General features: G+C 53.5%; 1 long non-coding RNA gene and 1 other non-coding gene across 2 annotated transcripts; both read left to right on the top strand.

The window, feature by feature from the left end:
• The first annotated feature begins 20013 nt into the window (after positions 1-20013).
• On the top strand, positions 20014-20122 carry LOC141576930 (U6 spliceosomal RNA). Its single transcript, XR_012505337.1, has one exon. It is a non-coding gene; the product is annotated as a U6 spliceosomal RNA (small nuclear RNA).
• Positions 20123-20514: 392 nt separating this feature from the next.
• On the top strand, positions 20515-22178 carry LOC141576918 (uncharacterized). Its single transcript, XR_012505328.1, has 2 exons — positions 20515-21306; positions 21444-22178. It is a non-coding gene; the product is annotated as an uncharacterized LOC141576918 (long non-coding RNA).
• The last annotated feature ends 4048 nt before the right edge of the window (positions 22179-26226 follow it).

Here is a 26226-nt window from a genome sequence, read left to right as displayed (position 1 = left end):
CGCTGCCGAGCGAGGCGGCCCGACCCGTGGCCCACGCACCGCCACCGGTGGCTGCGTCTCGGGACCGGAACAGGTGGGGTGGCTCCTCGCGGCGCGGAGACTGGTGGGGGGGGCCCAAGTCGGGGTGGACCGCCTTCCCCCTCCCCCCACGGCACGCGCCGGGGAGGCCAAGCCCGCGCACACGCACGCGCGCGCTCGCACGGCCCCGCGCCAGACGCCGGGCCCGGCCCGGCGGAACCCTCCCCCGACTCGGAGGGGGGAGGCGCGGGCCACAGCAGGCCAAGAACAGCACTCGGCCCCACCGCGGGGCCAGCGCAGCCCACACGCCAAAGCGACGGGGCCCTGCCCACACGCCGCGGCAGTCGCTCCCCGTGGAGAGTGACTGCACGCTCTGGATGGAGGAGCGGCGGCTGGGGGGTCCGGTGCCCCCAAGGCTCCCCTCTCAGATCGCTAGAGAAGGCTTTCTCACCGAGGGCGCATCGCCCCCCACCCAGCGTGCCCCGTTCAGGCCTACGGAAGCCCGCCAACGTGTACGCCAGCGCTCGGCTGGGCAGGAGGGGTCTGCGGTAGGGGTAAGCAGCGGGCCAAGAAGCGAGCGCTCGCGGTCGGGACCGGGGAGAACCCGTGCGTGCCACCTCGCGAGGAGACACACCCAAGACCGCGTGGGGACGGGACAGACGCCCGCCCCCCACCGGCACATCACCCGGCCCCACCACGATCGCTCCCACGCCCGGGCGCGAACCCCGCTGAGGGGGACCCACCCGGCGTGCGCCCGGCCACGTCAGTCCCCCCCCCGGTACAGGGTGAGGACTGACGTTCAGGAGGCGGCCCCGGCCCCACCGAGGGTGGGGAGCGGCCACGCCTCGCTTACCGTCTCGACCCCTCCCCCACGCCTCAAGAGAGGCGCTCGGGAGACACGACCACCGCAGGGGTTACCCGAGAGGACTCGCTGGGGACGGGAAGCGATGCCGCCGCTCGGCCTCGGGCACCTGAGGGACAACCTGGAGCGCTCCAGGGGCACCGCAGAGGACCAAGGCGAGACACGCTCACACCCCGACGAGGGGGTACGTGGCGTGGCGGCGGGGCAGCCCTCCCCCGCCGCGGGGGAGGGCCGCTCGCGAGACAGGACGCCGAGCAGGCGAGGAGGCGAGAGTGTCTGCCGCGTCACAAGACCCCGGCCCCGCCGACACCACAAGGCACGGGAGACCGAGGTCGGGCCGGAGTCCGCACCCCTGCCTTCCCCCCGCCACCCACGGGCGGCAGAGGAGAGGCGAGGGACCCGCAGGCAGAACGAGAAGAGAAGCCACGTTCGCCATGAACGTCCCCGTCCCTCGTCTGGCGCGGCTTAGGCCCGGCCCGGGGGAGCATGACTTCACCACATCGATCAGGTGAGTGAGTGAGCGAGCGAGCGAGCCAGCCATGTGGGGCAGGGAGGCCCCAGAGGGGAGGGCCCGGCGAGGACAACCACCAGAGGGGCCTGCTTCAGCCTCGCCAGGCGCCACCCACTCCTCAGTCCTCTCCGAGGAGAGCGGCCAACGACCCCAGGCGGGGAATGCCTGACACGCGGCACGGAGCCTACGGGGGTGGGGTCGTGCCGGCCACCACCGGGTGCCTGCGGCGGGGAGCGCACGGGGTAAAAGACCCACGCCGCCACCTCACCCCACCGCCCTCGGGCCACCAGAGACCGGAGGTGGCACCACGGGCCACGTCAGCCGGACGCACACACGAGAGCCGGCGCGCAGGCCCGGGCGGGCGGCTCAAGTGTCAGAAGCGGAGTCGGCTACCAGGCCAGGGCTCACGCAGAGAGAAACCCAGAGCCCCGCACGCGTCCGGAGACCCAACACTCGGTGACAGACACCGAGGAAGACCGTGTCAGCACCTATCTGCTGGCAGAAAATGCCCAACACGACAGGAAAAATGACAGCGCCCAGAAACGGGGCGGGTCCACGATTTGCAGGGGGGACCCCGGGACCTCGGTCCGGCCACCTGCCCCCAGCCCTACCCCCATAAATGGCAGCCCCGAAGCTCTCGGGGGCCATCTGATCGACCGGGGTGGGGGGGTTGGTAGGGGGAGGGGAGAGGGGAGAGGGGAGAGGGGAGGGGGATTAGGAGGAGGCTTAGGAGGAGAAGTGGGAATGGGAATGGGAATGGGAATGGGAAGGGGAAGGGGAAGGGACGAGAGGGAGACGGGATCAGGCCGGGGACGCCCTGCCCTTTTCTCGCCCGCGTGGCCGGGGACTCGGGGAGATGCCACAGAGGCGCCTCCGACGAGAGGGCCCCCCACGAGGGACCGCTCCCGAGCACCGGGCCCCGGGCCGGGGAAAGCCTGCCTCCCCCACATCCCTCGCAGGACGCCCCCGTGCCGGTCCCCGAGTCCGGATGAAGTCTCGGTCCCTCCAACGCCACCGGAACCCACGCGGGCAGGCTTAAGGGGCGGGGGGCACCCCCCCTCCCAGGCCTCCCGCGCCAACAGGGGCCGGCCCAGCCACGTCTCCGGATCCATCGGGACTCAGAAAACATTTCATCCAAGGAGGCGCCTCCGACGACCGGGAACCCCAGCGCGCCCGTCCCCGGCCTCACCGCACTGGGCCCGGGCCGCTCCTCGCCTCACGAGCAGTCGTCCAAGGGACGCAGACGAGGGCCTGACCACCTAGCCGCCGGCGGCCCGGGCGCGGGACACTCTCTCCCTTTCCCCCGCGGCGGCAAGGCGCAGGCCGTGTCCGATCGGCTCGGGTCGGTCTCCGCGGCTGGAGGGGCACAGGCGGATGCTGGTCGACCAGGCCAGGCCACACGGCTTCCCCCGGCACACGAGATCCCGGGAGCGCGGCGACAGTCACCCCCTCATCATCCTGCGAGTCCAATCTGCGCCGAGAGCAGGACGCGCCCGCGGCTCAGCGCCACGGGGACTGTCACCGCCGGTGTCGCCAGCCTCCCCGAAGTCTGCCTCGGGCCCCGCCGCCGAGCCCCATCCCTTGCCGAGGTCGCCGACGCTCGGGAGAAGAGGGACAATCTCAGAGCGGCAGCCAGATGGCGCCCGACAACCGTCGCCAACGTCCCCGGAACCGATCCCGACCGCCGCCGGCCGCCCAAACGCCCGAGCTCGTCCCGGACTGAGGCGCCGGGCGGCCCCGTGGCGTCCGCCTCGGAGCCCGCTCACCCTCGTCACGGCACGGCACGGCACGGCACGGCACGACACGAGGCGACACGACGCGACGCGGCGCGACGCGACCCCGGCAACAGATCAGGGCGGGGAGGACGGAGGGAGCCGGGGTTTGGCAAGACACGGCCGGCCGGGCGGCTGCCGCGAAGGGGACGCGCTCCCCACGCGATTCCCCGGGCGGGGGAGATCACACGGACACGCCGGCGGGGCCGGGGCCGACGCCGCGGGTGGCCCAGAGCGACCAGGACGAGATCCCGGGTTCCCGGGTGGGAGGTTGGGAAGGGGAGGAGGGGAAGAGGGAGGGAAGGCGGGGGCTGGCAAACCGAAACCAGGCGAGCGCTCAGAGAACAACGCAGGAATCGGCTTTGGAGTCCGTCCTCTCGAATGCGGGAGGTCTTTCGAAAGCAGACAGGCAAAGCCCAGAAGCTAGAAAAGAAAGGATGAAGACCGCGAACCCCATCGAAGCGGAAAGAGAAATCGATCTCGGCACAGATCGCGACAAAGCCCAAAGACAACAAACGGGCGCGTGGGGAAAACGCACTCGCGGTCGGTCGTGAGAACACGGACGTCAGCACGGCTGACCACAACCGCAGGAAGGAGGAGGGAAAACAAAAAAATGCGGGCGGGGGTTCGGGGGGGCGAGTCGATAGCCACCCGCTCGGTAAATCGAGGTTCAGTGCATCTACACAGAGCAACACTGTGCATGCGCATCCGCGTGTCTGGGTGTGCGTGTGTGTGTCGGTGTGTGTGTTTGACACAGTCAACGTGGACAAGGAAACTGTAGCCCCATCCGAAAAAAAAAAAAAAAGAAAGAAAAGAAAGAAAGGAAAGAAAGAAAGGAAAGAAAGGAAAGAAAGAAAGGAAAGAAAGGAAAAAGAAAGGAAGAAAGGAAGGAAGGAAGGAAGAAAGGAAGAAAGGAAGGAAGAAAGGAAGGAAGAAAGAAATGAAGAAAGGAAGAAAGAAAGGAAGAAAGGAAGAAAGGAAGAAAGGAAGGAAGGAAGGAAGGAAGGAAGGAAGGAGAGAAGAAAAGAGAAAGAAAGAAAGAAAGAAAGAAAGAAAGAAAGAAAGAAAGAAAGAAAGAAAGAAAGAAAGAAAGAAAGAAAGAAAGAAAGAAAGAAGAAAGCATGAAAACAAACGACAAAACCCACCACCAAAGGGAAATCAAGCTGTAGAACTACTCTGGGGTTTAAAAACAAAAACAAAAACACCGTAGAAAAAGCACAACCGCAGCCCATCAGGGGTTCCTCTCCTCAACAGTCCAAGAACTCGGTCAACTCCACCTCCTAGAAGCCAGAAAACCAGGGATGAAACACGTGCAGGAGACCCAAACGGACGTTTTCAGTTTAAAAGGAAAAAAAAAAATTATTTTTTTCCTCCCCCAAATGGGGGAGGGGGCGAGGGGGAGGATGGAGCGTAGAACTCAGCGGCAGAGTGCCTGCCCAGCACGCGCGAGGTCCAGGGTTCGATCTTCAGGACTTCCGTTCAAGTCAATAAGGAAGTCGGTAAGTCAGGCAATCACTAAGTCAGGCAACAAACCAGCAAAAGAAACGAATTACCTCCCCTCCCCGAATAAACAAACAACCACCGAAAGCAACAACAGCAGCAAGAACCAAAAAAAAAAGGCCTAAATAAATAAATAAATGTAAGTAAGTAAATAAATAAATAAGTAAGTAAACAAACGAACACAATTTAAAAAAGGGGAAAACGCACACATTTCCGTTTCCAAGAGATATCCGGACAGGCCCAGAACCTGGAATCTCGACAGCAAGTTCCAAAAACAAGCAGAAAGTGCCTGCTCCTGACGGAACACGTGATAGAGACCACCGTTCGAGATGGGGCCGGGTGGGCGGGCTGGCAGGCGGACACAGAGCTCTCGACTCATACCTGACAGACTCCGCTCTCCGACGGAAGACAGAAGGCAACACGGAACAGGGGTTGGTGGTGGGGGCGAGGGGGAGAGGGCGAAACGGAGGTGGAGGAAAGCCATTAGGGAAAACAGGACAGAAGTCCCTCAAAACATTCCACAGAAAACTCCTGGAAGACCCGGCAGTTCCACTACGGGCCCGCGGATGGACGAATGGACAGTGCCACGTGGTCTGGAGAGACCTACACCTAGAGGGGATGATGTTAACTAAGTGACTTAAGTTCGAGAGGGATGTTGTCACTTCGAGGCAGAATCCCCAAGACAATACGCAGGAACACATGCAAGGAAGCTGAAACAGGCTCATGGATACCAAGAAGGAACAATGAGTGCAATGGGTGAGGGAGAGGAAAAAGTACAAGCTTCCAGTTAACTCCAATTAATAAATACACAAATTACGGGAGGTCATGGACAGCAGGGCGAGTAGAGTCAATCCATACTATTGTCATGACGCTGTCCGGTGACTGATCCGTAACCAGACTCATCACGGTGATCATCGTGGAACATGGAAGAATCCCGAATCGCTATGTTGGACACGTGAAAACGGACATCCCCTTGTCAGGTCAATTATGAGAGACAGTAGGAGAGAGAGAGACAGAGAGAGAGAGAGAGAGAGAGAGGGAAAATTCTCACTGTCTTACCGGAAAAAAAAAAAAAAAAAAAAAAAGAGTTCAGTGAGATAAAGAGTGGATGTAGGTGAGGGCAATAGGTGGAGGAGATGAAAACCACGACGGCGACACATGTGCGGCATCCCACACGGTGGCAGTGCAGTGTGATCCTATGCATGCTCAGCCGTCTCCTAGCCACCTCCAAGTTGACATCCAGGGTCATCCTTTTAGGTTTCGTGGCTGCACTTTCGTCTGTCTCGGGCAATACTCTCCCTTGATTTTCCATGGGGGAAGGGAGGTGGGGTGGCCAGGCGGGCCACACCACGACACACCGCGTCGCGCGTGACCTGGAAAACAGATACACACCCGCCCACCACCCACGGGCTCCGAAATCGGTCACTGGTCACGACGCACACTTCGTCGGTCCCTTACGGAGCGATGGCGGACCAAACAGGCAGCGGCCAACTTTGTCGTGCACACAATGACGGTTCGTCCCTCGTGGAAACAAACTGATGACGAGACAGCGTGGTCAGGGGGCGGGTGTCCTTTCAGGAAGACAGAGTCATTGAAAGTCCCGCACACGGGAACTGTGCCAAGGGAGATCTCCATCACCCTACCCAACCCTGATCCAAATTCTCGTTCGGGCAGCTAAGGGTCAAGGTCAAAGTTTCTTTCTTCCCGGGGCAGGGGTCCTTTTGGGCCTCGATGGTTGTTCAACTGGAGAGATCACCCTTGGGCTGCATATACACTTCGGGGTGGTCCATAGGGTTCCACGACAGTCCCGCCACCAGGCAGGTGGTTCCACCTGATGAAACCGGTCTGGTCTTTCGTTCCAGGAAGACAAAGGTCCGTGGCTGAAGCCAACGAGAAACCCAGGGTGTGAGTCCGGAGCGCCACCAGTCAGGAAGATGTCTAGGCGTCGGGCTCGAAGAGGCTCGGGTGGCCTGAAAAACGCATGCGGGTTCAGGTCCACTTTCTGAGTGGCCTCCACAGCAACGGGCAGGAGGAGGGTCTCGAGAGGGGACACGGCAGTGACCTCTCTCCAGCGGATGTCCAGCTGCTCAGCCCGGCTCGGCGGGGCTTCAGGGAAAGGGCGGCTTTGGTTCTCGAGGATGCCAAGTCCAAAGCGGGAGAACCATGGGCAACGGGAGTCGGAAGAGCGTTGGCCAACCATCGGAGAAAACTCGAAGCACGCGTGACGTGGCCCAGCGCATCAGTGGAAGGCGGGGCGGGGCGGGGAGGGGGAGGGTGGCGGGAAGCACGCAAAGATGATGACACAGAACCGCATTCTCATCTCTATCACGCTGTACGAGAGTTTCCACTGAGACATGCTCCCCTTCCCCTGGTCTCTCCAAGGACGCGCATTTCTACCAAAAAATCACCCCCATTCAGACTTGTCGGCTGGCCAGATCAGCATACTTCCATGAAATTCGGCCTGAAGAGGGACAGACGTCCACGAAGCATAGCCATCGCCCCTAGAGGCTCTCGGACACCCGCTCTGCTGGAACGTTTCCTAAGGACGGCAGACGAAGACGGTCTCCACATGCTTTCCAGGAGATGTTCCTCAGAACGAGACCGTGACAGTTCCGAAGCCCGAATCGGTCACAGCAAATGTTCACGAGGAAGTCACGGTGAACCATCTGGGACACCAGTCTTTCCCAACCGGTCCACGTAGGGACACGATTTGGTCCTAGCCAGAAACAGACACTTTCTCCTCACAGCATCCTTTTATTTTCATTTAAATTAATTTATTTTATTTTATTTTATTTTATTTTATTTTATTTTATTTTATTCTGTTTCATTTTGTTTTGTTGTATTGTATTGTATTGTATTGTATTGTATTGTATTGTATTGTATTGTATTGTATTGTATTGTATTGTATTGTATTGTATGTTTACATATGTACGTATGTAAGTAAGTATGTATGTATTCCGGTCTGTCTGTCTGTCTGTAGGTCCATCCATCCTCCGAAGGTATACCAGTCATGTCGGCCAACACACTGACAGATCTCGAGTCTTTTCTGTCAGAAAGATATTAAAGCACGTCCCCTTCGACTCATGGAGCCAGGAACGAACGCTTCCGTATCTCATCTTCTTTGGAAACGATCTAAACATTCCAGGGACGTTGCCAGATGCTTCAGTTGCAAGGGACCAAAAACTACGTGGAGGAGGCACCAATTTTTCAGAGATGGACCGCCTCCCCCCCACACACACACACTACCCCCTCGGACTGCTTGGGGTGTGAACACTTCCTGAGACTTGAGACCGAGCCAACCATCGCTCCCAGACTCTTTTTTTTTTTTTTTTTCCTGGCTGACACGTTTTATGACAGAGATAACCCACAGGAACTTAATGGATTCGGGGTAAACCTAGGGAGGCGAAAAGTTTCACCTCGAATGCTGCTCGTCACAATCAAGACATGGCTCTTTTCACGAGACCGATCCCTTGACATTTGCTTTTCTGGATGAAAGGATCTGTCCTAGATCATGTCAACCTGAAGGAAAACATTTGGGTTCCTTCCTGTTCGCATTCCCTGCCTGCATGTTCCCTTGAAAACCAGTTCCATAGAGCTCTTTCATGAATGAACTCTGGCAAGTGTATGTGGAGGAAGAAACATGCCAGGCCTACAAGCCGGGGACATACACAAGTGCCTACATGCATACATGCATACATGGGACCGGGCCCTTTCCAGATCCTTGGACGGCAGTACCATAGAAATGAGGATGGCTTCCACAAGACTCTCAGGCAAGCCAAGCTCTTTTGCGAAAGCGATAGCTTGTGCACAAAGGAGAAGGTGGCATGAGGGGAGAGGGAGGGGGAGTGCCAGCTCCCTGAGCAGCAGGGGCCATGCTTTTCTACCTAAAGGAAGGGCTTTGTCTCAGGATCACTGATCACTTCCATAAATCATCCGATATCTTGGATCGGCCGCAGGCGGCTCCAGGGTGAAGAGCCATCGCCCCAGGCTCTGTGGGGAATAGAGAAGACTTCCGTGAGGGGAAAGAAACGCATGAGAATTTTCTGCAAGAAAGCTCAGGAACAGATAATGTAAACACGGAGAGTTGAGCTTCCTGTCTCGTGACAACTAGGTCTACTGGGTCATGTCACAGAGAGCAAGCGAATCCTTTATTCCCCTGAGCCTTTTTCTTTTTCTTTCTCTATCTTTCTTTGTTCTTTGTTCCCTTTAGAGTGTGTGTGTGTGTGTGTGTGTGTGTGTGTGTGTGTGTGTGTGTGTGTGTGTGTGTCTGTGTCTGTGTCTGTGTGTGTGTGTGTGTGTGTGTGTGTGTCTGTGTGTGTCTCTGAAACTCAGGTACTGCCCTGTCTCATACAGACGAGACCAGCAGATCGACATGACCAGAGATTTTGTAGCTTTCATTTAAAAACTATAGGTCACTCACGAGTCGGGTAGGACGGGTGCTGTGTCCAGCGCAGCTCCGGACCGTGTCTGAGGACGGGCGACGCAAGAATTAAGAAACAAAGAGACCAAGTAAAGAGCGAAAATGGGACCAGGGGACTCAAGGTCTCGTGGATCTAGAGTGCCAAAAGCCTGGTCGACATCCTGTTTATTGGGAGTATACGGCTCAGGGAAAAAAAAAAAAGAAATGCGATCAAAGAGGTGGGGCTTTAGATATTTCATGCCAGAAGCACGAAGTTCTGCTTGCTGGCTAACTGATTCATTTCAGGCCTATCCCTTCCAGGAACAATCACCCTCCTCGGGGGATGCAAAATTTCTAAGTGTATCCTGTGATTGCCTCTGGGACATCTCGAGATAGCAAATATTTCCCTGGGGTTAAACCACATGCTTTCCTGCCAGAACCAAGTTCTGTTAATGGATGATCTGGCTTCCCATGACCGTCCATTGTTTTACCCTAAGGAAATATCTGCCATCTGTTGCGCCCTCACGGTCAATCTCAGGATTGCCCCTCACACAATTTCTTGAGCATCATACATGTTATAGGTCATCGACTGTGTAAAACATGAAAACAAAGCAGGCGTGTGCATTTTTAAGCAAGTAAGTGTGAATGTAAGATTTTACGCTCATGGAAATGCTGGTGCAGCTTGGTTTCTAGTTGCTGGTTCTCCAGCAGCTTGTTTCCCAGCAGACGCGTAGGACACTAGAGAACCCACTCACTCAGAAAGAACCGATGGGACGGGTAAGGTTTTTCGGCTCGGAGGGTGAAAGCTTTTAAACTCTGTGTGGAAAAAAGACGTTTCAGGTGTATATTTCTCCTTAAGAAGGCTGCGAATTAGAGTTTCGACGAGGGAGACCACGCAGCAGTGTGTACGTTTAAAAAGGCCTCCGCGTGCCCCTCCCCACCCTTTTTTGTTTGTTTGTTTCTTCCATTCGGTTTCAGGTTCTACCTGATTCAGCCCCCTGGCCTCAGTCTCAGGCCACTGTGGGCTATGCAGACAGACGTTTCTGACGTTGTCGAGATGGACAAGATAAGGAGGGTTCCCCCCAGAGAACTGGGCCGCTGCTTCTATGAGATCAAAAAGCTGACCTACTCATCCAGTTCTATGTTTAGAAATTTGCTCCTTTCTGGGAAAGCGTAGAGCTCTGCGGTAGAGTGCGTGCTCAGCATGCACAAGGCCTTGGGCTCAGTCCCCAGTACCACCACTGAAAACGTATAATAAATCTAAATAATTAATTGAAACGTAGATAAAGACACCTAATGACCCGTCCCCCCTCCAAAAAGATAAAAACTTCTTGTTAAAAAAATTTTTTTTATTTTATTTTTTTATTTTTTTAGTTAAAAAGGCAGGAGGAGGACGAGGACGAGGACGAGGACGAGGACGAGGAGGACGAGGATGAGGAGGAGAAATTAGCTTCTTTCCAACAAGGAGATTTCCAGGTCAAATGGAGAGCCAAATATTTCTATGTTCTAAAACTTCAGCTTTCCACGTATCCTGGCGTCAAAACGTCGGCACGGGTAAAGATTGTTCATCATTCTGTGACTATGCACTTCCTGCATTTTGGAGTGTTCATCTGTCCTTTCTCTTAGGAATAGATGATCATCAGAAATAGCAGTTCTGTTGATTAAACCCCCTTTTAACATATCGTTGTTTCCTGGTCACTAAAGTTACCTAATAATCACTTCACAGTCTATGGAAGTCAAATCATTGTGCTGTACACCCGAAACTGATAGAGGGCTGTATGTCAAACCTATGTCAATAAAACTGAAAAAAGAAAAGAAGAAGAAGAAAAGAAAAGTCTGCTTGCTCGGGGCATCCGGTAAAGGCCCTCTTTCTGAGCGCACAAGTCAACCTCGGGCCGATTCACCCTGTCCCTGAAGAAGGGCAAAAATCCTCCACTCTATCTCCCGTTAGGTCCCGGACACTAGCCAGAGTTCCTCCTCACTCAACCCCCACCCCGTTCCTGCGTCACACTGTGTGGGCTCAGGCACACAACCTATCGCTTTCCTTTAGCGTGTGGAATGAATATCGCCCGAAGGGAATTTCCTTTGTTGTCGTTTAAATAAACTGACGTGTTAATAAGTGCTCTGGAGGGACACATTCCCTTTGACCTGATCAGCCATAGTGACATCCCATGACCCAGGAGTGTACAATATCATGGATTGGAAAGGATCTTAGAATTCAGAAATCATGGTGACGTGGGTCTGATGACCTAGCTGGCTCCATACAAACCAAGAGATGAAGGTGCCCAACATTTTCACTCGATGCTGCCTAAGTTCTTGACAGTCACTTTAAAAAAGGAAAAGGAAAATTTGCATGGCACGCTTAGTTTTGAGAATGCTATCTGACTGCATGGTGGAACGCAAGGAAAAGCCGAGACGCTCGCCCACGGTATCGAGAGAAACGCAGAACCGTGTTTCTGGTAGCTTTCTTCACCGCTGCGCAAAGGCGGGAGCGACCGCTACCTCACGCAGAGGAGGAGAGGACGGGTTTCTCGGCCCCGTCACGCAATGCCAGGCAGAAGAAGCCTTCTCCGATGAGACAGAAGCGTGTCAAAGCGCATCCCTGCGTCGAAGGCTTCGGTTTCCCGGGGAAGGGGGTCGAGCCGAGGGACCCAGGCCCCCACGTCAGTCAGTCTTTCACTGGATTCACTGGCCTCGCTGTTACTCCTCAGCGATGGCCCCTCAGATTGCTCTCGTGTGTCTTTACCTTCTGGCTTTAGGAAGGACTTTAAACTTCGGCTGAGGGGCGGGACACCCAGAAGGGTTCTTTCAGTTCACCCCATCTTAGGTATTGCCATATCCAACACGTTGGTTTTCATCCCATCGTGGACCTACCTACCGGAGAGTTTCGCTGCTTAAAAGTCCCCTGTGCTCCACCTATTCATCAACAACCCCCCGCCACAACACACACACACCCACACCCACACCCACACCCACACACCCACACACACACACACCCACACAGACAACCTTCACCACCACCACCCCCGACCCCACTCATCTTTTCACCCTCTCTGGGGCTTTTGCCCTTTTGAGAATGAATGTCTTCCAGAGCCGGTACCCTACAGGATGCCACCTTTTCAGATTGGCTTCTTTCAGGGAGTCAGGGGCACGCAGAAACGGCCCCGCCTGTCTCCCACAGGTCTCTCGGCTCCACGGGTCCCTGGTTTCCTTTTTAGAGCCAAATCACATGCTGTGGCACGGACCTAGCCCGGGCGACGTGTCCCTTCACCTCTTGAAGGACGCGTCTGTCCCGGTCGCCTCCACGGTTCCGGCAGTGATGAAGCAAGCCCCTCCACACCCCCACCCCCACCCCGCCCACCGTCCAGGTCCGTCCGCGTTCAGGTTTCCGCGTGGACGGAGCCCCGAGGGCTAGGCCTCAGGGTGAGAGTGGTATGGCGGGTGGCAGGTGGCGCACTGAAGGGTCCCAAATCCGGAGGATGCCGGCAAGGAAGGTCGCCAGGTCAAAACCTTCCTTCCCTCCCTCCGTCTCCTTAGGGTGGATGGCTGGGCCCGTGAATTCAGAGAGGACACGAGACACATGCTGTGAGCCGAGATTTCCAAGCCAGGAGACCTGGTGGAGGGTAAAGAAACGAGTTGATTGGGGGGGGCGGGGGCGATGGGGGGGGCTCTTAGGACTGCAGCCCAGGAGACACAGATGCAAGAAAGAAGCACTGGAAGTGTGTGTCATCAGACTACCCCACGGGGCAAGTGGAGAAGGGGAAACGAAAGAAAACACACCACAAGAGCAAGGCGGGAACTTTGAAACAACCAGGCTGCGGCTAGCAGCTGCTGGCAGATTTGTTTTTGAAACCGGTTGGTGGTGCCCTTGAGCTTGATACAGTTCTGACCACTCATGCCCCCCCTCCCCCCATTGATGCCGGTGTCGGGACCCAGGGGAGGCCACCCCAAACATGTATGTGCCTCCGTGGCACACGGATGGGTTAGAAATGAGAGTGACCGAAGAAGCCGAGGGGCCAGCAGACGCAAGAGGGACCCTCAGACTCTTCTTTCTGTCTCCCTGAAAGCGGGAAATCGATCACTTCCGTGGAGGGTGCCCTCCCTGCATCTGGACTTAGGAAAACACCCTGATCACCCACTGAGAGCCTTCAGGCCCCGGAAGCCTAGAGAAACCAACCAACCTCGTGACTTCTTTCAGGGGCTTCCCCCCCTCCCCAAAACCCAAACTCCGTCTCGATTCTTCACGGACGGGTCACCCAAAACCAAAGGCTCTCAGCCCGGCCCATTTCGCACAAAGGGCTGATTTCTTGTCCTAAAACGGAGAAAAGCTGCCTGCTTCGGGGACACATGAGTGCTTGAATGAAAGACAGTAGGTTCCCTGTCGCTCCTGCTCAATGATCCGTCTGGGGTCCATTTTTGGATCAGTCCAGCCCAGAGAACTCAAGATGTGTAGAGGGAGGGGACAACGTCCCCCTCCCTGAAACAGGACTATGTCTGCAACAAAGTTCCTCCCACTGGCCGTCCAGCTCCATTTTGGATGACTGAATCCTGGTTCACCTCATTTGGGTGTTTTGTTTTTGTTTCTGTTTCTGTTTTTGTTTTTGTTTTTGATTAATAGACTTTATTTCCTAGAGCAGTTTCAGGCTCACAGCAGAATTGAGCAGAAAATACAGAGAGTTCTCACATAGCCCTCCCCACCCACACATATATCCTCCACTCCCCTCAACATCTCTCATCAGTGTGGCCTATTTGGTAAAACTGATGATCCGACATGGACACGTTATTATCCATCAAAGTCCATAGTTTACAGGACGGTTCACTCTTGAGGTTGTACGTTCTATGGGTTTTGACAAATGTACAATGACATGCAGCCACCACTATGGTATCCTACAGAATAATTTCATCGCCTTAAAAATCCCTCACGCTGCATCTGTTCATTCCTCCTTCCCTCCCTCTCCCCAAACCCCTGGATACCATGATCTTTTGATTGTTTCTAGAGCTTTGCCTTTTCCAGGATGTCATTTGGTTGGAATTGTACAGTTGGTAACAATTTTCAGACCGGTTTCTTTGATTTAGTAAGATGCCTTTTAAGTTTCTTCCATGTCTTTCACGGCTTGATAGCTAATTTCCTTGTCTTTCGTTCTTTTTTATTTATTTATTTTTTTAAAATGTTTTTACTGCACATATATTTTTAATTTACATATATGTACTGTTCATTGTTTCCAGGAAGGTTTAGAGCTTTAGCTTTTTAAACTTACATACTTATCAAAGGAATAAAGCCAACCACAAAAGAAGAATGAATTCAAAAAGATACACACACCCTGCTATTAGCAGCAACATCATTTATGATTGCCAAGATACGGAAGCATCCTAAGTGCACATCAATATTTGAATAGATAAAGAAGAGGGGACACACACACACACACACACACACACACACACACACACACATACACACACGTAATGGAATACAATTCACCCATGAGAAAGAAGGATATTTTGCCATTTGTGGCCCTTCCTTTCCTTTTTTTTTTTCCCCCCTCCACTTTAAAAACCAGAATTTTATAACTGGGATAAACACTTCCATTGAGTCAAAAACAGTAAAATGCCTAGAAATAAACTTAATCGAGGAGGTTATCTATACTCCAGAATCTGAAATGACACAAAGAAATGGAAAGATGCCTTGTGCTCTTGCATTGGAAGAATCAATACTATCAACATGGCCACACTATCCAAAGCAAACCGCAGGTTCCATGCAACCCCTGTCAAAATACTCACGACATTCCTCACAGAACTAGAACAAACAATTTCAAAATTTTTAAGGAACAACGGAAGACCCTAAACAGGCAAAGCAATCTTTCGAAGGTCTCCTCTCCCTCCCTCCCTCCCTCCCTCCCTCCCTCCCTCCCTCTCTCTCTCTCTCTCTTTCTCTCTCTCTCTCTCTCTCTCTCTCTCCCTCCCCCCCTCTCTCCCCCTCTCTCTCTCCCTCTCTCCCCCCCTCCCTTTCTCTGTCATCTTTTTGTTCTCTTTTCTTAGGATTTGATGACTTGAGACCATCCTTTATCATTCCTTGTAAAGCCGGCTTGATGGTGCTGAAATCTTGTAGCTTTTGTTTATCTGTGAAGCTTTTGATTTCTCCCTCAAATCTGAACGAGAGCCTTGCTGAATAGAGTATTCTTACCTGTCAGTTTTTCCCTTTCATCACTTTAAGTATGTTGTGCCACCCACTTCTGGCCTGTAGAGTTTCTGCTGAAAAATCAGCTGATAACCTTACGGGAGTTCCCTTGTATGTTATTTGTTGCTTTTCTCTCGTTCATTTTAATATTTTCTCCTTATCCTTAATTTTGGTCAATTTGATGACGATGTGCCTCGGTGTGTTCCCGTATGGTACTCTCTGCACTTCCACCTCATTTGGTTATTTAAAGGATCTTCAGTCTGTTCAATTCATAGGAGAGAACTTCCACGTGTATTTCTTCTCAGTTTTATGAAACAAAGAAGGACCCAGGAAACTGGCAAAACATAAATGCTTTTCTATTGGGTTGAGCAAAGACAGGCCCTGGCCGGGGACGGGGGGGGTGCTGGAGGGTCGGGGGGGCGGTGTAGAGAAGGATATAGATCATTGTTAGAGTGCCTGCTTAGCATGCATGATGCCCTGGGTTCAATCCCCAGAACCACCATTAAAATAAATAAATAACCTAATCAAACCCATCCCCCTCCTCCCCCCCCCAAAAAAAAGAAGGAGAAAAGAGTGAGAGACAGAGACAGAGACAGACCATCGGGAAAAGTAGCTGCACTAATACTTCCAAGAAACAGGACAACATAAAGATAATGGAAGAAATGCTGGATAGTGAACAGCCACGGGTGGTTGGCACAGACCCATAGCTTCTGGACTCGCTAAAAAAAAAAAAAAAAAGAATATGAGAATCATATGGATCAGGAGATTGGGTCTGAATTTTGTGCCGTTTGACTTGTGCCAGTTACAAAGGTCATGCACAAGGAAGATGACTGGCTACTTTATTGTCTGAAATGAGACACTTGAAAGTGAAAGGAGGTGCTATACAATCGTGCCTGGACTGGGATTTTTCTAAGGGAGCCCAAATCCTTTACAATATATATCATGTTTTCAAAAATGAATATCATTCCTGGACAACATTTAAGCAATTATTTTCTGTGTTATCAGTAAACATTTTTAAAAAATCAGTAAGAAAGGAAGAGGGAGAGAGAAAGAGAGAGAACAGGAGTAACTATACGCGCGCGTGCGTGCATGCATGTGTGTGTGTGTGTGTGTGCGCGCGTGTGCGCGCACGTGTGTTGAGGTGGGGGCCTAAAAGAGGGTGAGGATTCTTTTCATCGAGGTCTGTTTGTACAGAATTCTCTCCTTCTCCGCTTTACACTGTGAAGGAAAAGCCCAGCTGGGATAACAAGCTAAGTCGCAAATCTAAGTGTAACAAGTGTCGGATTACTGATCTGAGTTCTGCTGGGCTAACTCGTAAATCTAAATTAATAAGTGCCGGTTTGCTGATTCCCTGTTCATATTTTGCTAGCCAGCTGGATTTTCAAAGAGACATATCTGGCCTTGAAATGTTGGTTTGCTGCCTCACTGCCTCTACTTTCGTGATAATGATGTTGCTAAAGCTATTGCGTGCCTATTGGCCGAATACCCCAAGCTGGTACTTAACCCTATAAAACCTCACGTGCACGTCTTGGAGGTGCTCAAGGCTTAGGAGCAGAAGCCCCTCTGAGCCCGCCGGCGTAATAAATCTGAGTACTCCAACCCTCCGAGTGGTGCTTGTTTCTTGGCCGGCCTGTCATTTCCATAACAGCACCGTTGACAATAAGAACGTCACTCTCGTTCCGGCATAAAGAAGACATCTGGGGAGGGTGGGGTGGGGGGTGGGGTGTAGATCTATGTTATGTCCTGATTCCAGGAAGGAAAGGGGCAAGGGTCAGCGTGCCCTTCTTTCTGGGGTATCTGTCTGTTCGCTTTTGGTGTTCGGCTGGTTTGGTTATTTCAGCTTTCTGTTTGGTTCCTTTCACAGATCCAGTGGCTCAAAACAGCATTCTGATTTTCTTTTCTCCTGGGGTTTGGTTTTTGATAGGTAGAGGGACAGGGCCCACGCAGGGGTGGGGGTGGGGGGTCACTGTGCCGGAGAAAGGGAGGCGGCTGTGGTGAAATCATCGAGCAGAGGGGATTTCTACGAGAGGGACTCTCCGAAGTGAATGGGGTCCAAGGAGATCAGCAGGGTTTCTGTGTGCTCGTTTGGTTTTGTTCGTGCGTGTGTTTGTTTTTTCTGGACGAGGCCAAAGAACTCTTCAGGTGGAGGTGTGTGTCCAAAGGGTCTGACAGGATGGGAGGATGCGGGGCGAGTCAGTCCATGTGCCCAGAAAGAGAGAGAATCTGTCATAGCTGAGACTCAGGCCTTTTTCAGACCTAGGCCCAGAGAGCAGTTCGGCTCCGAGCATTCACGGAGAAGTTCGCCGCCACCTCAGTCCTGTCCCCCACCCCCGCCCTCCCCCACGCCTCAGCCCCCAGTGAAGGAGGAATCATGAAGTGGCCGCACTTAGGCTAAGCCAATTTTTGGCTTTATGCTTACTGCTTGCTTTTAGAACGATCAGCAAACTCGACTGACCAGACACCGCTCCCAGCTCCAGGCCCACTGTTAAAAACAGCTAAAGTTGTCGATTCTAACTGTTTGATTTGACCTTCCTCTGATCGTTCAACTTGACAATCATGTTTGGCGTCTGAGTCTTTCCCCAGGAAGGGAGTCACGGGAGGATAAGCTCAGGAGAACGACCAGCCCCCTCCCACCCCCCACCCCCCACCCCGAGTTCCTCCGTGGCGCTGGTGCCGCCGGGTGAGTCTGACCAGATAAAGAAGGTCACGGGCTGATGACCTACTAGACCACCAGGAGGTCCCATGTTATCAGACACTCATCCAGATTTAGGAGGAAGTTTCATCAGAGACCCTTGTTGATCATGAGCACCTTTTGTGCTCCCGCCTGTTGTGATTCCCTTTCATGCTCCAACCTGTTCGTCCACAGAAGCATGAAACCCCAACCCCAAGACGGGTTCACAGTTTGGAGGGCACTAGCCTGCTGTGAGTCCCCTTTGCCCAGCAAAGCAATCAAGCTGCCTCTTTTCTTCTAAACTCTAAGACCCTGTCTCTGGGTTATTTGGCTCGTCAGGGACGGGGTGGGGGAGGGCGATCTTTCGGCAACACCCGCAGAAGTTTCCCTGAGTGGCAGGAACCAGCGTGGCCCTCAGGCCTCAGCCCCGCAGGCAGGCAGGCAGGCAGGCAGGCAGGCAGGCAGGCAGGCAGGCAGACAGGCAGGCAGGCAGAGTTGGAGCGACCGTTGGTCCCGCCCCCGCCCGCGCACCACCCCCCCCCCCCGCCCCCGCCGCTGCTTCCGCCGCCGCCGCCGCCACCGCCGCCGCCGCCGCCTCCCAGGCCTTCTCCACCGATCGGTCCCAAATCGACTGACTGTCTCCTGGAAGCGGGGGCGGGGACGTCAGGAGGATCCATTCGGCAGGGCCTCGTTCAATCGCTTCATTCAAATGCAGAAAGCTCTGTGCTCAGGTCAGAGCCTTTGACTTGGCCTCCGGCTCCTCTCTGTTGAACGGCTTTTGTTCTTTGGTTTCAATTTCCCCACCCTTAGGCCACCCCGTCCCAACTGCACGGAGGGAGGCGGGAGGGAGGGGGAGAATCTCGCCTGGTCTCAGGCCAAAGGAGTCCCCTCCTTTTCCTAATCTGGGTAAACCCCACTACACCGTTTGAGAATCATGGAAGGGCATGGAAGCAGACCTCTGACTTGATAGATTCCTCTGGGATGGGAGACTTTAAAAAAACAAAATTCTTTTTCCCCTGCTTCCAGGGAGGCAGAAAGGAGGGCCAGAGTGTTCCTCTTGCCTCGGGCAGTTCTTTGTTTGTTTCTTTCTTTCTTTTGTTAAATCATTTTTTTTTCCTTTTTTTCTTCCAGTTTTATTGAGACAGAGTTGACATACAGCAGTGTATACTTTGGGGGGGGGCGGGGAGAGGAATTCGATTTTATGTATTTATTTTTGACCGAAGGTACTGGGGATTAAACCCAGGACCTTGTGCTTGCTTGCTAAGCACACAGTCTACCACTGACCTATACCCTCCCCCTTGGCCAGTTGTGAAGTCCCTTTCATTCAGCATAGTCCATCGGGCACATTTTGGGGCAGCCTACTCTGGACCCCAACATTTCCCTATTCTGTAACTTCCCTGGAAGTTTTACACATTAAAAGCTGGGCTGTTGACTGTGCATGTGCGTCCATGCGTGCGTGCGTGCGTGCGTGTGGTGTGGGGGCAGGAGGGAGGGAATAGTTTCCTAGAGGGCCTGCGTTTCATGGACCCAGTTTCTTAGTTCTGAGAACAGGTCTGTTCAAGGAAACAGTTGTAGTATCTCGTCTCAGGAGGCGGTGGTGTCGATGGGCTTCTGAAGCTAGGCCTAGGGAGCAAGCAGTCAGGTATCGCCTAAGAGGCACTTGTGTGGAAAACCAAAGTACAGCACAAAGGTTAATCATTGGAGCAGATGAGAAACCAGATTCAGGGCCGGGAGTAGGGGGTCAGTCTGGTAGGAGATTTCCACACATCGGGGTCATCGAAACGGCTCGAGCAGTTTGAAATGCCTCTGATGATGTCCTGGGGTGTTTGGCTCAACTCTCTGAGCGGCTCCTCCAAAAACAGGCCCTAGGGTGGTTTCCACAGGAGCTGTTGTGGCCATTTCTCTGACGTTTACCTCCCGTTGTCCAGCTTCAGTCTGCAGGGCTTCAGGAGACGGAGCATTTTAGTACTCAATGATGCCAAGACAAAAGGGTGAGAGAAAATGGGAAACGTTCGTGGAGATGGTCCTAGGCAGATAGTGGAGGCAACTAGAAGACCTTCAGTCTCCGGGCCGGCTTTCAGGTTGAGACAAAAACCCTAAGGCAAGCGCTTGCTGCCACAGCACATCGACTAACACGGGAACCATCCAGAGAAGATCAGCACGGCCCCTGAACGTGGACGACACACGCACATACGTGAAGCGTTCCGTAGCTTTAGTGATGTCAGTCACCCAGAGGAAGACAGATATCCTATGCCATCACTTCTAGGTGGGATCTGAAAGTAAGTCAAGACACCCATCCATACATAAATAACTCCATTTTAAAAAGACTCCAAGGAACCTATTTACAAACCAGAAACAGACTGGACTCGCAGACATGGAAAAGAAACCGATGGTTAACACAGGGGACAGGGTAGGGTGGAGGAACGGGGGAGGGCAGAGGGATAAATCAGGAGTTTGGGATTAGCAGATATAAACCACCCTATACAAACTAGGTACACAAGTAGGTCCTACTGTCTAGCACAGGGAACTATGTTCAATAGCTTGTAATAACCTATCCTGAAAAAGTATACGTGTGTGTGTGTGTGTGTGTGTGTGTGTGAATAAGTGAATCACTATGCCGTACGTCATAAATGAACACAACATTGTAAGTCAACTATACTTCCATTGACAGAGAGTTCCTACAATAAACAGGCAGGCAGGCAGGCAGGCAGGCAGGCAGGCAGGCAGGCAGACAGACACAGACACAGACACACAGACACACAGACACACAGACACACACACACACACACACACACACACACACACACACACACACACACACACACACCCACAGACACAGGGGAACCCTAAGGAAAACGAGTAGCACTAGTATCTCTTATCCATGCATGTCTATCCCAGTTTAATGGAAACCTAAGTTTTTGCCTCCAAGTCAATGATGCTAATAACTCTGCTGCCAAGAATAGAAAAATCCTCACGGAGGATTTCTGAATCCCAGAAGGGTCAGGGAGGGAGAAAAAGAGAAAGGATTCCATTCTGCTGACAGAGGTATGATAGTTACCATGTGGGTGTCCGCCTCTAAAAGGGAAGGAAGGGGAAAAAACAAAAGTTTATTTTCCCTTGTATCTGAAAAGAAAAAAATTTAAAACTCAATCCTCTTGGAGACAAGAAGTCGTACACACCTCATGTCACTGATTCTCCTCCTCCACCTCCTCCTCCTCCTTCCTCTACTTCTTCTTCTAGTCTATATCTCCCATGGATTCTGACGACCTTGCCTGATGATGGCGGGTGATGGGGGCAGAGATCGATCCTTCTGAGAAGTAAGTTGGCAAGCGCTTTAGTGAAGCCTCGTAGGATTTACCCAGCGAAGCGGGTGCCTTCGTCCCTGGAGGCTGCGGAAAGTATGTCCCCAAGTCACATACGCATGTGTTTGTCTTTTGTTGTCGTTGTTGTTGTTGTTGTTGTTGGTGGTGGTGGTGTGTGTGTGTTTGTTTGTTTGTTTATTTGTTTGTTTGTTTGTTTGTTTGTTTGTTTGTAGCAGTGTCCTGGCCATGCTGATGGCATCAGGCTTGCAGCGGGGGAAGGAAGGCTTCAACCCCTTTGGAAGTCATACCTACCATCCCAAGAACGTCTGGATGACCCCTACTATGTGGCAGTTGAATGGGGGCCAGTTACTGGGGTTCAGCGTGTCCAGAGAGAGGAGGTCTGAGGCCTCTGGGGACAAAAAGTTTGTACGTATGTATGTATGTATGGCCAGTTGACTGTTTTTGCGGTCCTATAGGAATCTTCCTGCCCCTGTCTATTGAACAATGGGAGTCATCTTCCAAGTGCCCTGACACCAGACACCACGGTGGGTGAAGGAATGCGGGTGGGGTGGGGGTGGGTGGGGGAGGTCATCCAGGAAGCTGGGAGAAACCGAGCACGTCCGTGGGTCAGTGGGTCGGCCTGTCGGATGGTCGCCATGCTGGGTTTCCCCTAACCCAGGCCATTTGCCGAATGGACAGAACAGACTGGGGCCACGTGTGCCACCCACCCTCTTTCCGGAGGCTGTGGTCCACTGTGTTTACATGAAAGTCAGTGAAGGAGGCATCTCCTCGGGACTCGGTTCCGTCCCTTTCACGAGAGCCTCCACTTTGGATGACAGCCAGCCAGCCAGCCAGCCCTCGATGCCAGGGCAGTAGACGACTGCCAGGAATATCCCATCCTTTCTGGAACCCTGAGTGTACCCACCTGTACAGACACAAGGCTGAAGAATACATGACGTTCCTTCCTAGTTGACAGCACTCCCCATGTCACTGAAACAGTGTCCAGTACGCTGACGTCATCTCCTCCCTCTCCCACACCCCCGCACGCGCACAAACACGCGCGCGCGCGCGCGCGCACACACACACACACACACACACACTCTGTCTGTCTGTCTGTCTGTCTGTCTGTCTGTCTGTCTGTCTGTCTTCTAAGGATGGAGAAGAGTTTGCTGAGCTATTTCGGGTGCCCTCTCATCCTAGTTCCTATCTCCAAGTTGGTTCAAAGTCCAAAAGGCGGTCAAGCACTTAATCAGATAGGTCCCTCGTAAAGAATGCCTCCCACATCACGACGACAGGCTTCTTAGGCCAGCCGAGAAGCTCCTTCAGTTCTGCGCCCATCTTGGCTCTAAGTTGATATCAGTCTGTTACGGAAATGACAGGCCAGCCAAGAAACAAGCACCACTCGGAGGGTTGGAGTACTCAGATTTATTACGCCGGCGGGCTCAGAGGGGCTTCTGCTCCGAAGCTCTGAGCACCTCCAAGACGTGCACATGAGGTTTCATAGGGTTAATTACAAATATGGGTCTATTCGCCAATAAGGCTCAAACAACAAAAAGCAAAGGATCAGTACACTGGAGCTTATCAATTTGGAACAGATCACGTTACTGACACTTGTTGAGCTTGGATTTACGAGTTAGCTTGTTAGCCCAGTAAACTGACACTAAACTTCAGATTTACGAGTTAGCCCAGCAGAACTTAGATCAGTAAACGGACACTTATCACACTTAGATTTGTGACTTTAGCTTGTTAGCCCAGCTGGGCTTTTCCTTTACAAGTCCTCCAGGATCCAAGAAAGCCACATTGGAAAACAAGTGGTGATTCTGATGGGACAGGAGATCAGTCATTTGGGGGCGAAGGGTGGGGTAGGGAGACATACCAGCCTGTCTGTCTGTTTTCACCCAGTGTGGGAGCCGTCCCAAAGAGATAACTCGAGAAGAGAGAAACAGGGAATTGACAAAGAACACGTGCAGTGGCGTGCCCTCCCCCCCCCCCACCCCAGGAGAAGGCCAAGCCAGAAGTCCCTCCGGATGGCGGGTTCCGGACTCCAGCTTCCAGGGGAAGCGATGTTTTTTTCCTCCCCATTTCAGGCCCGGAAGAAGAGGGAGAGGCAGAGTGTCCTTCTCGGGCATCCGCTGTTTCTGAAGCACGCTTGTTGCCAAAAGATCGGCCCCCGTCCCCGACGAGCCCAAGAATCCAGAGACAAGGTCTCGGAGCTTAGAAGCAAAGAGGCCATTTTATCGCTCTGCCGGGCAAAGGGGATTCACAGCAGGCTAGCGTCTTCAAAACTGTGTACCCACCTTGGGGATGGAGTGGGTGGGGTGGTTCTAGAGCCATAGCTCAAACAATCGGGCATCGATCACCATCCACAGAATCGTTTTCTCATCAGAAGACTCAGAATGGTGTCACGATGCCTCCAGGTGACCCATTCTATAGAGGCTGGTGGTTAGATCTCGTTATCTCATAAGCACTCAAGGTGTGGCCTTCTTGGTCACTCAGGCTATTTTGTCAGGTCATTAGTCCCGTGACCGACCTTCTCCTCGGAGAAAGACTCAGAGACCCAGCATGATGATGACTTTCAATGAGTGAAATACAGTAGAAACAGTAAGATCGATAGCTTCCAGTTTCAACAACAGGCCTGGAACCGTGAGCAGCAACCAGTCAGTCAGGACAGTTGACCGTTTTCAGGGCGAGCATAAGAAACCGAATGACACCCCCCCCCCAGCAAATGAATGAGTGAATGAATGAATGAATGAATGACCTAATGATCCTCCCCTCCCCCCCCGCCAAAAAAAGAAGCAATAATCCGTTAGCCTAATTCCGGCCATTTTATTCATCCTCCTTCACCCTGAAGCCCCAGTCACCCACGTGCCACAGTGGTCTGTTTTCTGGTTTCCTCCACCACCCCACCCCCCACCAACCACCACCCCGCCAACATCCCCCCATGCCCAACCACCGCCCCAAGTGTGGGACTGGACGGGGGTGCAGGGGGCTGAGGGGGCGGCAATGGCGGCTTGAGGTGAGGGTGGGGAGTGTTCCGCCCAGATCGTATAGGAAGCTCAAACACAGCTGCAGTACGAGACAAGATGGTAGATTTCTGTGAGTCCTCCCTCCTCTTAAAATCCGTCCTAAGGAGGAGACAGACAGAAAGAGAAACATCACCCTCACTCCCAACGCCTCCTGCGCCCTCGATGCGCCCCAAAACAACAACAAGAAAAACAGAAACAAACACGACCACAAATAAGTCGCTATCCCTGGGGAAGAAGGATTCGATGGCATGGGGATATCATTCTAAAATTCATTCCCTCTTCATCACATTTCATGGAAACCGATTGCAATCTATGAGGCCCTGTGAAGGTAGGGGTTGGGGGGGTAGGGAGGAGGGAGGGAAGTGAAGGGGGGGAGAGGGAGAGAGGGAGGGAGGGAGAGAGAGAGAGAGAGAGAGAGAGAGAGAGAGAGAGAGAGAGAAAGAGCAGAGGAGAGGAGGGATAAAAGGGGAGAGGACAGGAAAGGAGAGGAGGGAAAAGAGGGGAGGGGAGGGGAAATGAGAAGAGGCGAGGGGAGAGGAGAAGAGGGAGAGGAGAGGAGTGGAGGGGAGAAGAGAGGAGTGGAGGGGTGAGGGGGAAGGGGGGAGAACAGGGAAGAGGAGAGGAGGGGAGAGGAGAGGAAAGAGAGACAAGGGAGACAGACAGACACGCATGCGCGCGCGCGCGCGCACACACACACAGAGAATAGCGAAATGGAGAGAGAGGCAGAGAGAGAGAGAGAGAGAGAGAGAGAGAGAGAGAGAGAGAGAGAGAGAGACAGACAGACAGACAGACAGACAGACAGACAGACAGACAGACACGGATCTAGGTCAGGGATACTACACATGGGTATTCTTCTGAGTGATTTTATGTGTTTTCTCAATCGCCACCTCTATGGAGATAAAAATCGCTCCCATAAGATGAAGGGAGTCCTTCTGCCACCGCCCACGGCCCCGCCCACCAGCACCGCTTGTGTTTGTCAGGGATTCCAAGCCAAAGCACGTGGAGGAGCGGGAGAGCTTCCTGGCAGCCCAAGGAGGAGGAAAGTCCGGCAGCATGAGAGAGGTGGTTGGCACGGGGAAGCTGGAGGCCGGCTGACGAGAAGATGGGTGAGGGGGCAGGGAGGAGGGTTTCCCAAGTTGGAGAGCCAAGACGAGGGAGGGGAGCTGTCGGTGGCTGCGTTCTGACCCCGACCCCAACCCTGACTGGAGCGGATCCCTGAAAGGAGGCGGTTCGGGCTCTCTGGCCGAGAACGCCCCTCTCTTCCTCTTTGTGCAGAAACACCTTCCGCAGACCGAGAAAGTCCATCCCGAGACCCTCGTCGGAAGAGTCCTTTCCAGACCCATCACGATCCTCCTGGGCCAAGGGGTCCAGGGGATGGGGCGGGGCCTCCATTCGATCCGTCTTCCGTCCGTCCGTCCATCCACAAGATCTTGAACATCCATGTAGGATTCTGGATGGTAGCAGTTTTCCAGGATCCTCCAAATCCTTGTAAGTCCTCTCCTGGCAGATTCGACCCCTAGGTCGTACCGCGCAGCACAGGGCACTAGATTCAGTCCCTCGGGACGAGGGTTCCTGAAAAAGACCAGGAAAAAGAAGAACAGAATCACTATGGTGTGCACCAGCCAGAAACCAGCACCACCTTGTCACTCTAACAGACTTGCAAAAGGCGGGGTAGGGAGAGAAAGTCATAGGATGGCTACCATCCCTCCCACCCCCACCCCACACGCCAAGCCCCAGACCATCGTCATCCCTGCTCCCCCTCCCCTCCCCTTTCCTCTCCCTTCCCCCTCCCCCTCCCCCTCCCCTCCATCGACGCCCGCCTCCCGCTTGTACCCCACTCCTCTGAACCCAGCACCACCCACCCCAGCCTGGACGGGCTCGGCTCAGATCGGCTCGGCCCGGCTCGGCTCGGCCCGGCCCGGCCCGTCCATCCGGTCGACTTCTTCGCAGGGTCTAAAATAGCGCCCGGCCGACAGGCAGGTGGCACATG

The sequence above is a fragment of the Camelus bactrianus genome, unplaced genomic scaffold, assembly GCF_048773025.1.
Source record: "Camelus bactrianus isolate YW-2024 breed Bactrian camel unplaced genomic scaffold, ASM4877302v1 HiC_scaffold_46, whole genome shotgun sequence".
NCBI classification, from domain to species: domain Eukaryota; kingdom Metazoa; phylum Chordata; class Mammalia; order Artiodactyla; family Camelidae; genus Camelus; species Camelus bactrianus.
This window is presented reverse-complemented; position numbering and strand designations above follow the sequence as displayed.